A 12258-nucleotide genomic window follows, 5' to 3' on the forward strand; every position below is an offset into this window, starting at 1 on the left:
TGAATATTTTTAAGGCAGAGGTAGGTAGATTCTTGTTAGGCAAGGGAATCAAAGGTTATCGGGGGGTAGATGGGAATGTGGAACTCGAAACATAAGCAGATCAGCCATGGTGGAGCAGGTTTGAGGGGCCGAATGGCCTACATCTGCTCCTATTTCGTAAGATACCAGATTGTCGCAAAAACCCATCTGGCTCACCAAATCCCTTTAAGTAACTACATGGTTCTGTCCTTCCCTGGCCTGGCCTATATATGACTCCAGGCTCACTGTGGTGGTATGACTCTTAACTACCCTCTGAAATGCCAACTCAGTTGGTAAGAAGGTAGCTCACCACCATTCTCAAGGGCAAAAAATGCTGGCTTCGTTACCACATCCTGTGCGAGTTTAAAAAAAAAATATGCACTTCCTGTCACCTTTGCGCTGTCACTCTGTAAGTGAGGCTGTTCCCTCCAAATCTGCTGAGCGCTTACAGCATCTGCAGCTTTTTTTGCTATTTTTCACTTGACACTGACAACTGGAAATTTCTTATCCCACAAATGGCAGTCAATGCGCGAAATGAATTTCCAGTTAGACCGCGTGAAAGGGAAATCTCTGAGATCATTTAAGAAAGGATCAGGGTTTTAAAAAGATTGAGAAAGTTAGGATCTCCCTGGATGAGCGTGGGCTGAATAGCCTTTCCCATCTGTAATTACCTTGTGCATTTGAGAATTCACGACGATCAAAAAAAAAAGTACTAGTTTATTAAAAGATTTCCAACAGCAGAAAGCAGCGAGGAGGATATTTGTAACTGACAAGTGCAAGAAAAAGACTTGTCTCAGCTTTAGACCTTAAAAAGATCAAATGTGGTATGGTTTAAGTAAATCCCTGCAGAACAGCCTCAGTTAGCAGACAGACCTTGCATAGGATGGTCAGACTAAAAATATAACAACTTCCTGATTCACACATCCAGTCTCCGTAAGGTATATTGGCCAGTAAATCCTGATGCAGCAGATGGCTCAGCATCTCTCTGTGTCTCATTGTAGTTAACGCCCCACTGAAAGACATTTTATACAGTTTCTGTCTCTTCAAGTTTAATGAAGACTTTTCAGACATTATCTCTTTCCATTGTTGCGATCACACTGAAAATAAGTTAAATTTTCAACACAAGGTGCAAATGAATAACAAATGCTGAGGGGGACGTGCTTATTGATGGACTGATGATTTATGGCTTTATTTATTAACAAGGCGCTAGCACTACAGTTTTGATTCTATACACAAAACTATTCCAAACATGATTTACAATATGCTGGCATCCAATGAGCTTCCAATACAAATAGGTTTCTAATTTTCAGACCCAGTTTGTATTAATCGATGACAGAACATCATGTTCCGCCTGCACTGGGATGGATTCGAGTCCTGGTATAATTTACCAGGCAGCACTTTGTATTACATCAGCCTGTTAAAAGCAACAGTCTTTCTCCCAAAAGCCGATCTCCCGAGAACTGACCAACAGCTCCCCAAAAATAAGCTGACTGCTCAAAAATAGCGCCGCACTTCAGCATTTCCCATTTTAATTTCACTATTATTTCTCACATCGGCCTATAGCGCACAGTTACACAATGTGTTGTGGTACACCGGCTTGTTGTAGCTTATATCCAACAGTTCATTCAAAACTGTGGCAAAAAAAAAAAAAATGGGGACCCCCTCTCACTTTTTGAAGGCTATCGTGTGCAGAGTAAAGGGTTAACATCAGAAGCATGTGTGACGCTGATGTAATAATGATGTCAGGTCACATGACTGAGAAGGAAGAGAGGTCAGAAGGAGGAGAAGCTCCAAACTCACGCAGAGGTCCAAATGTGTAAATAATTGCTGTAATTAAAGAGTAATGGTTTCGAGAAATTACAGACTCGAGCAGCATGCTTTGGGAGAGTAGGCAATTCCCAAATCCCTAGTCTAGACTCTGACCACACAACAAAATATCATGGACCTTTTACGTCCTGCTGCTGAATATGATTGGTAAACTGTTCTCTAATTGCTTACATGGCTGTCACTGTGATACCCTTCTCCTTCAACACCAGTTCATGCTGGGAAGTTCCTTCTCTCCCCTCCATCCCCAGTTAATTCTTGGACTCTCCTCTGTCCCCAGACAAAGCTCCTTCTCTCCCATCTTGATCTTTTGGTCCTGTACTTGTGAAAGAGCAAAGGTCAAAATATATGGTGATAATGCAAGAATATCAAATTAAAAAAGTTATTTCCCTGTAAACTCACAGAAAAATATAATTTATTTTTAACAAAAGTCAAAAAACAGCTTTCAAAAGACTTGAATTCACCTATAAAATATATACACGCTAAAAAATGGCTTCATGTCTAGTTTTCGCTTACACCAGCACATAAAGCATACAATCCAGGCCTGGGTAACTAAAACTACAAAGGAAAACTTTAGGCTCAATTCTTGTTCTCTCATTTGAAAGCATCCTATGACCAAAGGGAAACATTGAGCAGTATGACCACTACCTAGGCCTCGCCTTTCAAAGACAGGTCAGGCCATGAGTTAATGGAATTGAGAAATTACATCAATTATAACAAGTGGTCTTTTCCCCCAGTGTGGAAAATTAATGGGGACGGCCTTGTTACGATTAAAGAAACACCTCTCTAGGTGAGAAATTAATTGTACAGCCTCAAAGTTTACTATAAGTATCTAAAGACAATTCAGGAAGATTGAGATTTGTTTCACAATCTGAACGAGTCTCACTTGAGGATTAAGGTAACCTTACTTTAATATTTGATGAACTTCACCTGCCACCTATCTGCCCACTCCACCAATGTGTCAATGCCCTTTTGAAGTTCTACACTGTCCTCCTCACAGTTTACAATTCTCCCAAGTTTTGTGTCGTCCGCAAACCTTGAAATTGTCCCCTGCACACCAAGATCTTAAAATATTACCTCCATAACAATTAAAGCTTAAACTTGGATTCTCTATTGCTACTTTCTCTTTACCTCGATCAATTTGTTGTGATTTTTGTTTTCCACCAAAACATTGAATTGTTTATTTGGTTCCTTTTAAAAATTCATTCATGGGATGCGGAGGTCGCTGGCTAGGCCAGCATTTATTGCCCAGCCCTAATTATCCTTGTTCAGAGAGCATTTAAGAGTCAACCACATTGCTGTGGGTCTGGAGTCACATGTAGGCCAGGCCAGGTGAGAACAGCAGATTTCCTTCCCCAAAAGACATTAGTGAACCAGATGGACTTTTACGACAATCAGCTATGGTTTCATCCTCAGACTGTTTAATTCCAGATTTTTATTGAATTTAAATTACACCATCAGCTGCAATGAGATTTGAACCATTGTCCCCAGGGTCTCTGGAATACTAGTCAGTGACAATACCACTATGCCACTGCCTTTAATAAATAAGCTTAATAAACTTTTATATATTTTAAAATTTATATTGTCTCACATAGTTTTCGGTCTCAATAACTCAGAACCGAAATCCGTGCTCCCCTCTGGTGGGGGAGTATGTAACAGAGGAGTTTTCACCCGCACCATTATAATCCCTGGGAAAATAAAAATCTGACTGTGAATTATTTTAAAAAGACTATCTTGAAGAAGGCAATAATCTCAACTGACTCTTTTCCTTCAGAGGGAGGCTGATCAGATTCTGCAGACCCAGTTTAAGTGTCTTTGGGTTCTGGCTTTCTCCTCTTAAACTTGAAAAGGGTTAGAATTATGAGGTACTTGCAATCCAGAATAGCCCCAAAATGGGCTAGGATTGTAAAACACTACATAGTGACATCGCCGCTGTAGCACCACTGGAATCTTCTCTCTGCAGCAGCTGACTCTCTATTTTTTATTTAGGGTTCTAAAAAAAATCATGTTATTAGGGCTGGGAGAAGGTTTCCAGTGGAGTTCGCCAGGGGTCGATTTTTGCACTCTTGTTTTTCCCGATATATATTAATGATCTAGATGTTGGTGTGCAGGGGACAATTTCAAAGTTTGCGAACGGCGCAAAACTTGGGAGAATTGTAAACTGTGAGGAGGACAGTGTAGAACTTCAAAAGGACATTGACACATTGGTGGAGTGGGCAGATAGGTGGCAGATGGAGTTCAATACATTTCGCTACAAAGAACACGCAGAGACAGTATAAATTAAAGGATACTATTCTAAAGGGTGTGCAGGAGCAGGGAGACCTGGGTGTATATGTACATAAGTCATTAAAGGTAGCAGGACAGATCTAGAGAGCTGTTACTAAAGCATACAGTATTCTGGGCTTCATTATTTGAGGCATAGAGTACAAGAGCAGGGAGGCTATGATGAACTTATGTAGGACACTGGTTGGGCCTCAGCTGGAGTATTGTATACAGTTCTGGGCGCCACACAATAGGAAGGATATGAACGCATTGGAGAGAGTGTAGAAGAGGTTTACGAGAATGCTTCCAGGGATGAGACACTTCAGTTGTGAGGAAAGATTGGAGAAGTTGGGGCTGTTTTCCTTGGAGAGGAGAAGGCTAAGAGGAGATTTGACAGAAGTTTTCAATATCATGAAGGGTCCGGACAGAGTAGATAAGGAGAAACTGTTCTCGCTCGTAAACAGATCGAGAACCAGAGGGCACAGTTTTAAAGTGTTTTGTAAAAGAAGCAAATGTGAGGTGAGAAAAAACTCTCACACAGCGAGTAGTTAGGGTTTGGAATGCACTGCCTGGGAGTGTGGTGGAGGCAAGTTCAATTGAAGCATTCAAGAGGGCATTGGATGATTATTTAAATAGAAACAATGTGCAGGGTTACGGGGAAAAGGCAGGAGATTGGCACTAAGTTAAAATGTTCAGACAGCCAGTGCAGGCACGATGGGCTGAATGGCCTCCTTCTACACCATAACAATTCTGTGATTCTGATTCTGTGACTGGCATTTATTGCCCATCCCTAGTTGCCCTGAGAAGCCGCTGCTGGGCCTTCTTCATGAACCTCTATAGCAGTTTGACACAACTGAGCAACTTGCTGGGCTACTTAGGAAAACAGTTAAGAATGGGGCTGGAGTCACATATTGTGTTGTGAGGCACTACCACCGTGCTAAATGGAATAGATTTCGAGCAGGTCTAGCAACTCAAAACTGAGTATCCATGGGCCATCAGCAGCAGCAGAATTGTACTCAACCACAACTTGTAACCTCATGGACCAGCATATCCCCCCACTCTACCATTACCATCAAACCAGGGGACCAACCCTGGTTCAATGAAGCGTGCAGGAGGGCATGCCAGGAACAGCACCAGGAATACCTAAACATGAGGTATCAATCTAGTGAAGCTACAACCCAGGACAACTTGTATCCCAAACAGTGGAAACAGTTTGTGAAAGTGGTGTGTGATGGACAGAACTACACCATCCCACAACCAGAGGATCAGATCAAAGCTCTGCAGTCCTGCCACATCCAGTTGTGAATGGCGATGGACAATTAAACAACTCACCAGAGGAGGAGGCTCCACAAATATCCCCATCATTAATGATGGAGGAGCCCAGCACATCAGTGCAAAAGGTAAGGCTGAAACATTTGCTACAATCTACAGCCAGAAGTGCCAGGTGGGGATGATTCATCTCAGCCTCCTCCGGAGGTCCCCAGCATCACAGATGCCCATCATCAGCCAATGCAATTCGCTCCACTTGATATTAAGAAATGGCTGAAGGCACTGGACATTGCAAAGGCTATGGGCCCTAACAACATTCTAGTAATAGTACTGAAGACTTGTGCTCCGGAGTTATCTGCGCCCTTAGCCAAGCTGTTCCAGTACAGCTACAACACTGGCACATACCCAGCAATGTTGAAAACTGCCCAGGTATGTCCTGTCCACAAAAAGCAGGGCAAATCCAACCCAGGCAATTGCCACCCCCTCACTACTCTTGACCATCAACAAAGTGATCGAAGGGGTTGTTGGCAGTGTTATCAAGCAGCATTTATTCAGCAATAACCTGCTCACTGAGTCACTCAGCTCCTGACCTCATTACAGCCTTAGTCCAAACACAGACAAAAGTGCTGAATTCAAGAGGTGAAAGTGACTGTCCTTGACATCTGGGCAATATTTGACTGAGTGTGGCATCAAGGGGCCATAGCAAAACTGAAGTCAATGGGAAACGAGGGAAAACTCTCCTATTGGTTGGAGCAATACCTAGCACAAAGGAAGGTGATTGTGGTTGTTGGAGATCAATCATCTCAGTTCCAGGACATCACTGCAGGAGTTCCTCCGGGTAGTGTGCTAGGCTTAACCATCTTCAGCTGCTTCATCAATGACCTTCCCTCCATCCTAAGGTTAGAAGTGGCGATGTTCACTGATGATTTCATAATGTTCAGCACCATTTGCAACTCCTCAGATGCTGAAACAGTCCATGTCCAAATGCAGCAAGACCTGGACAACATTCAAACTTGAGTGGATAAGTGGCAAGCAACATTCGCACCACACAAGTGTCAGGCAATGACCATCTCCAACAAGAGAGTGCCTAACTATCTCTGCTTGACATTCAATGGCATTACCATTGCTGAATCCCCCCTATCAACATTCTGGGGGTTACCGTCGACCAGAAACTGAACTAGACCAGTCATATAAATACTGTGTCTACAAGAACAGGTCAGAGGCTGAGAATTTGGCAGCGAGTAACTCACCTTCTGATTCCCTAAAGCCTGTTCACGATCTACAAGGCTCAAGTCGGGAGAGTGATGGAATACTCCCCACTTGCCTGGATGAGTGGAGCTGCTACAGCACTCAAGAAGTTTGACACTATCCAGGACAAAGCAGCCCACTGGATTGGCACCCCATCTACCACCTTTAACGTTCACTCCTTCAACCACCGATGCACAGTGGCAACAGTGTGTGCCATCTACAAAATGCACTGCAGCAACTCACCAAGGCTCCTTATACAGCACCTTCCAAACTGGCAACCTCCACCACCTAGAAGGACAAGAGCAGCAAATGTATGGGAACACCACCACCTGCAAGTTCCTCTCCAAGCCACACACCATGCTGACTTTGAAATTTATCACCGTTCCTTCACTGTCGTTGGGTCAAAGTCCTAGAACTCCCTTCTCAGCAGTGTACTTACAGCATATGGGCTGCAGCAGTTTAAGGAGGTGGCTCACCACCAACTTCTCAAGGGTAATTAGGGATGGGCAATAAATGCTGGCCCAGCCAGTGACGCTCACACCCTGTAAAAGATTAAATAAAAAATAAGAACAGCAAGTTTCTTTCCCTAAAGGAAATCAGTGATTCCGTTGGATTTTTACAATAATCCAACATTGTTACGGGTACCAACTTTCCTGATTCTCAAAATGGGATTTGAACTCTCAGTCTGTGGATTATTTGTTCAGGGTTCTGAATTACCAGCTGAGTAACCACTGTTTCCTCTTGATCATAGGAATACAGTTATGTGTGGCTCCGTCAAGTCTATAGGTGACAATATTTGTGACTGTTACAATGATGACCACAGGAGAGTATCAAACAAACAAGGAGTGTCAGATAGACACTGGTGCATCCTGCAACATAATGACCTTCGCAGACTTGCGCGAAGTAGCTCAACATGGTGATCCGAAAATGCAACCCTAGAAAGTAAGATTGAGGCAAATGATGCCACGATACTCATACCGAGAGGACAAATAAGTCTAAGAGCTCCCTGCAATAGCAAGAAGGAATATCTAGAGTTCCTGGTGATAGATGGGACATAACAGCCACTCATCTCAGCTGAAGTGAGTCTAAAGCTTGGATTAGAGACCCTGAATGTGCCAACAGAGGTTTACAATGTGTCACAGCACACAAAACCATTGACTGCAGAACAGATCCGAGAGGAGTACAAAGATGTGTTTACAGGGTTGGGATGTCTACCAGGAGAATATCATTTGGAGTAGATGAGAGTGTTAGACCAATTCAGCATCTGCCAAGAAGAGTTCCAACTGCCCTCAAGTCAAGCCTAAAAGACAAGATGGAAGAGCTGGAAAAGAGGGGAGTAATCAAGAAAGTGACAACTCCTTCAGACTGGGTTAGCAGCATGGTAGCAGTGAAACAACCTGGAAAACCGCGAGTATGCCCAGATCCAAAGGGTCTTGATAAAAAGCTGAAGAGATCCCACTATCCCATGCCAGCCATCAAAGGAATTGTGCTGCAATGTGCCAAGGCAAGGATCTTTACTATCCTGAGTGCGAAGAATGATTACTGGCAAATGAAGCTGGTTGAAAGCAGCAGCTTTCTGATGACATTCTGGGTGCGATTGGGAGACACAGATGGCTGTGCAAGCTGTTTGCCGTGGCTCCAGAAGAGTATCAATGCAGACAGCATGAGATAGTCAGTGACCTTCCTGGAGTGGAAGCCACAGTGGATGATCTACTAGTCTATGGGTGTGGAGACACAATGGAAGAAGCCATAGATGACCATGATCAGAATTTAATACGACTGCTAGAGAGAGCTCGCCAGATGAACCTGAAGCTGAACAAGAAAAAATTCCAACTGAAGATGCCTGAAGTCAAGACGTAGGCCATGTACTGACAGCAAAAGGTCTTCGTCTGAATCCTGACAAGGTGAGAGCTGTAGCAGCAATGCACCAACCAACAGACGTGAAAGCTGTGCAATGATTTGTTAGATTCGTGAACTATTGAGCAAAGTTTTTACCTAATTTGCCATCAGTGTGTGAACTATTACGCAAGCTCATGCCAAGGAGGTGCAGCGGTATTGGGGAACAGAACAAGAAGCAGCCTTCACTAAAATCAAACAATTAGTGACAACAACACCAGTGCTGAAGCACTATAACATCAATGATGAAGTCACCTTGCAGCGTGATGCCAGCGAGACGGGTCTGGGAGCAACCCTAATGTAGCAAGGACAACCAGTCGCATTTGTATCCAGGGCACTGACGCAAATGGTACAACGCTATGCTCAGATTGAGAAAGAGTGCCTGGCTACTGTTTTCGCTTGTGAGCATTTTCGTCAGTACCTGCCTGGGAGAGACTAAGCAACAGTACAGTCCGAGCACAAGCCATTTCAAATAATTTTTCACAAACCGCTACTGCCAGCTCCAAAGTGTCTGCAAAGAATGTTACTTCATTTACAAAAGATATCATCTGGATGTGACATGCATGCAAGGAAAACAGATGTACATCACAGACATGCTGTCTAAAGCAGCACTCCCCATGAAGAAAGTTGAGGAGGCTACAACAGAATGTGAGATCTTTCAGATTCAATGTGAAGCAGCAGCTCGACATGATTTGGAAGTCATCAGCCCAGCAGAGACATTGAATCTGACAGACAAGCGTCTTCCTCACATCAAGCGAACTACCCAATAAGATGCAACTCTACAAGCGCTACAAGAAGTGATGAAAGGATGGCCTGAGAGCCTCAAGGACAGACCTGTGGTCATACTGGACATAGGAGATGAATTGACAGCCCAAAATGGCATCTTGTACAAAGGAAACCGAGTCATCATCCCTCAGGTGATGAGAGGAGAGATGATGAAGTGCATCCATGAAAGCCATCAAGGAATTGAATCGACTCTGAGATAGGCAAGAGAAGTGCTATACTGACAAAACATGAGCAATAAAATTAAAGGCCACAATGGCCAGTGCGGTGTGTGTAATGAATACCAAGCTAAACAAGCTAGACAGCCTTTGGTGATGCATGACATCCCTTCATGTCTGAAGCTGGGAGTAGACCTTTTCACTTTGGTAGGAACTGATTATCTTGTCACTGTAGACTGCTATTCTGACTACTGGGAGTTAGACCAGCTGACTTCAACAATGACAGGAGAAATAGTAGAATGCCTCAAAGCACACTTCAGCTGTTATGGCATTCCAGACATTGTGATGAGTGACAATGGCCCTCAGCTCATGAGTGAAGAATTCAGCCGATTTGGGAAACTCAACACTATACATCATCTCCGCACTATCTCCAGTCAAAATGTAAATGCTGAGGTGGCAGTGAAAATCACCAAAGGAATCATCAAGAAATTGAGCAAATCTATTACAGACGTATACAAAGAAATCTCGAGTGCAGAAACAGCCTGACTGAAGGCATGGAAAGTAGTCCTGTCCAAAAACTAATGTCACACCGCACGCAAATACTCTTCCAATAGCAAAAAGGCTGCTGAAACCAGAAGTAGTAACAGGCGTGAGTGAAAAAAATCAAAGTGAAATGACAAAAAGCCAAATTTCAGTTTGGTAAGACTGCCAAACAATTACCAGATCTGAGCATTGGAGAGCCAGTCAGGGTACAAATGCTCTCAATAGGAGTCAGCCCATGTGGAAATTTGGGACATGTGTAGAGAAATTGTCACCTTGATCATACGTTGTGGAAGTTAACGACCCTAATATACTGTGCGATTAGAGGCATATATGCACAGCTAGCAAAGCTGTTCCTTCACAGCAATCGGCCAGACAGGGAAAAGGGATCTCACCAGCAGTACTGAGTACAGGACTGCCATCAATCCTAGAGGCCCATGTGTCCTCAACAACCACAATGGAACAACAACGGCTATGATTTAAAGATAATGTATGCAATCAGGTGCAGAGACTGACTAGTTGAACTAACAGTTGTTAATGCATGAGACAAGTGGGCGTATAGTGGGTAACCTGGGTAACTCAGTTACACATGATCATACATGCAAATGCGTCTCTCGTTCATTAGGCAAAGGAGGATGTTTGGATCTTTTGTTTGTTACGAAAAGTGACATATTTGAATTTTGAAGTGCAACATTATTACATGTCCCATCCTGCTTGCTGTAGTCATGTGACTATGCCATGAGGCAGTCTTTCTGGTGGCTGCCAGAGAAGAGTTCAATAATGACCTAAAATGAAAAAGCACTGAGAAGCTCTGCAGTCTTTAAACACGAAACACCGAGTGTGCCTTGATTCAAGAGAATGGGTTGGGGTTGGGTTGGAGAGATGGGCAGAAGTCCATTCCACAGCAACTCTGCCCTGGAGGAGAATCCCCCTCCCTTAAGTCTGAAACACTGACTTATCATGTAAAATGCAGCTGGGTGTTGTACTCGGGAAAGATTAACATGTGGACTCACAGCCAGCCACCATCACTGAACTAACTTTATTTACATCTCCCCAACAAAGAGGGCTCTACGCTATCGCAGCTGAGTGGGTGCTCCTTCTATAACCACCTGGTGAGAAAAGTTAACTGATAAAAATCTTTCTATAAATGTCTGTGCCACTTACCATTTCTTAAGGCAGCATTGAGCTGGGATAGTGCCAGCACTGGGAAACTCCCTAGGGTTATCCAAGTTGGAGTTACAGTGTAGCTCAGTGGAGGCTGCAGCCTGGGACATGGTTGTCAGTGACATCACAGGCTGTCACTGCATCTGTGCCTGTGCAGCAAGTGCTCCCCCTGGTGTTACGACACAAATAAACGCAGCCTTCCCACCACCCCCCGCCCACCCCCATTGGGTAAAGCAGATCGTAGGATGAAACTTAACAACTCAAGAACATAGGCACTTCGACTTTGATCCCAATCTGTGGGAAAAATAGTGGGGTAAGGAAACAAGTTTTTCAAAGAAAAATGTATCACTGCAATGTTAAAAAAAAAATGTGGGCTACATAATATGAAAAGGAATCATCCCTCCAGCAGAATTTTGAGCTGAATTCATCACTTAGGCATTTGTTGAATTCAAAACAGTTGGTGGGAAAGAGAGAATCTGAATCAAGAGGTGATCTTGTAACTGCGTCTTGGGGTTCGTTCTTGCAGTTTATGACTCATTTGAATTGTTGGCAAAATTATTTTCTTATAATCACTCCTCTTATTATTATTTTCTGTCTATTTTTTATCTGGTCTGCTGCCACTCCTCCTTAGAATTGCCGATTTAACTGTTTTTTCCAAAGCTACGCTTTATTCATAAAATTTATAGAAGTACATTTCAAAGCATTCCGACTTGAAAATTACAGAAAGTGCAATAAGGTTCAACTTATCTCCACGTGGCATGATCCACTGTTTTCCTTGCAGTGATTAGTATGTGGAGTGGGTAAGTGATTGAGGTGAGTCATATGGGTGCATATTAAGGAGGAGCTGATAAAATCAGGGGAGAAAGGAATAGAAGGATTTGCTGATAGGGTGAGATGAAGTAGGGTGGGAGGATGCTCATGTGGAGCATAAACACCAGCACAGACCAGTTGGGCCGAATGGCTTATTTCTGCAATACAATTTCTATGTAATGATCATATTGTATAAAACTTCGGTGTTTTATTGAAGATTTCTTGGTGTACCATTGCAGATCTAGGTTTGATTAACAAGGCTGAAGTATTTCAAAGCTTTGAAGTG

The sequence above is a fragment of the Cetorhinus maximus genome, chromosome 6 (assembly GCF_964194155.1).
Source record: "Cetorhinus maximus chromosome 6, sCetMax3.hap1.1, whole genome shotgun sequence".
NCBI classification, from domain to species: Eukaryota; Metazoa; Chordata; class Chondrichthyes; order Lamniformes; family Cetorhinidae; genus Cetorhinus; species Cetorhinus maximus.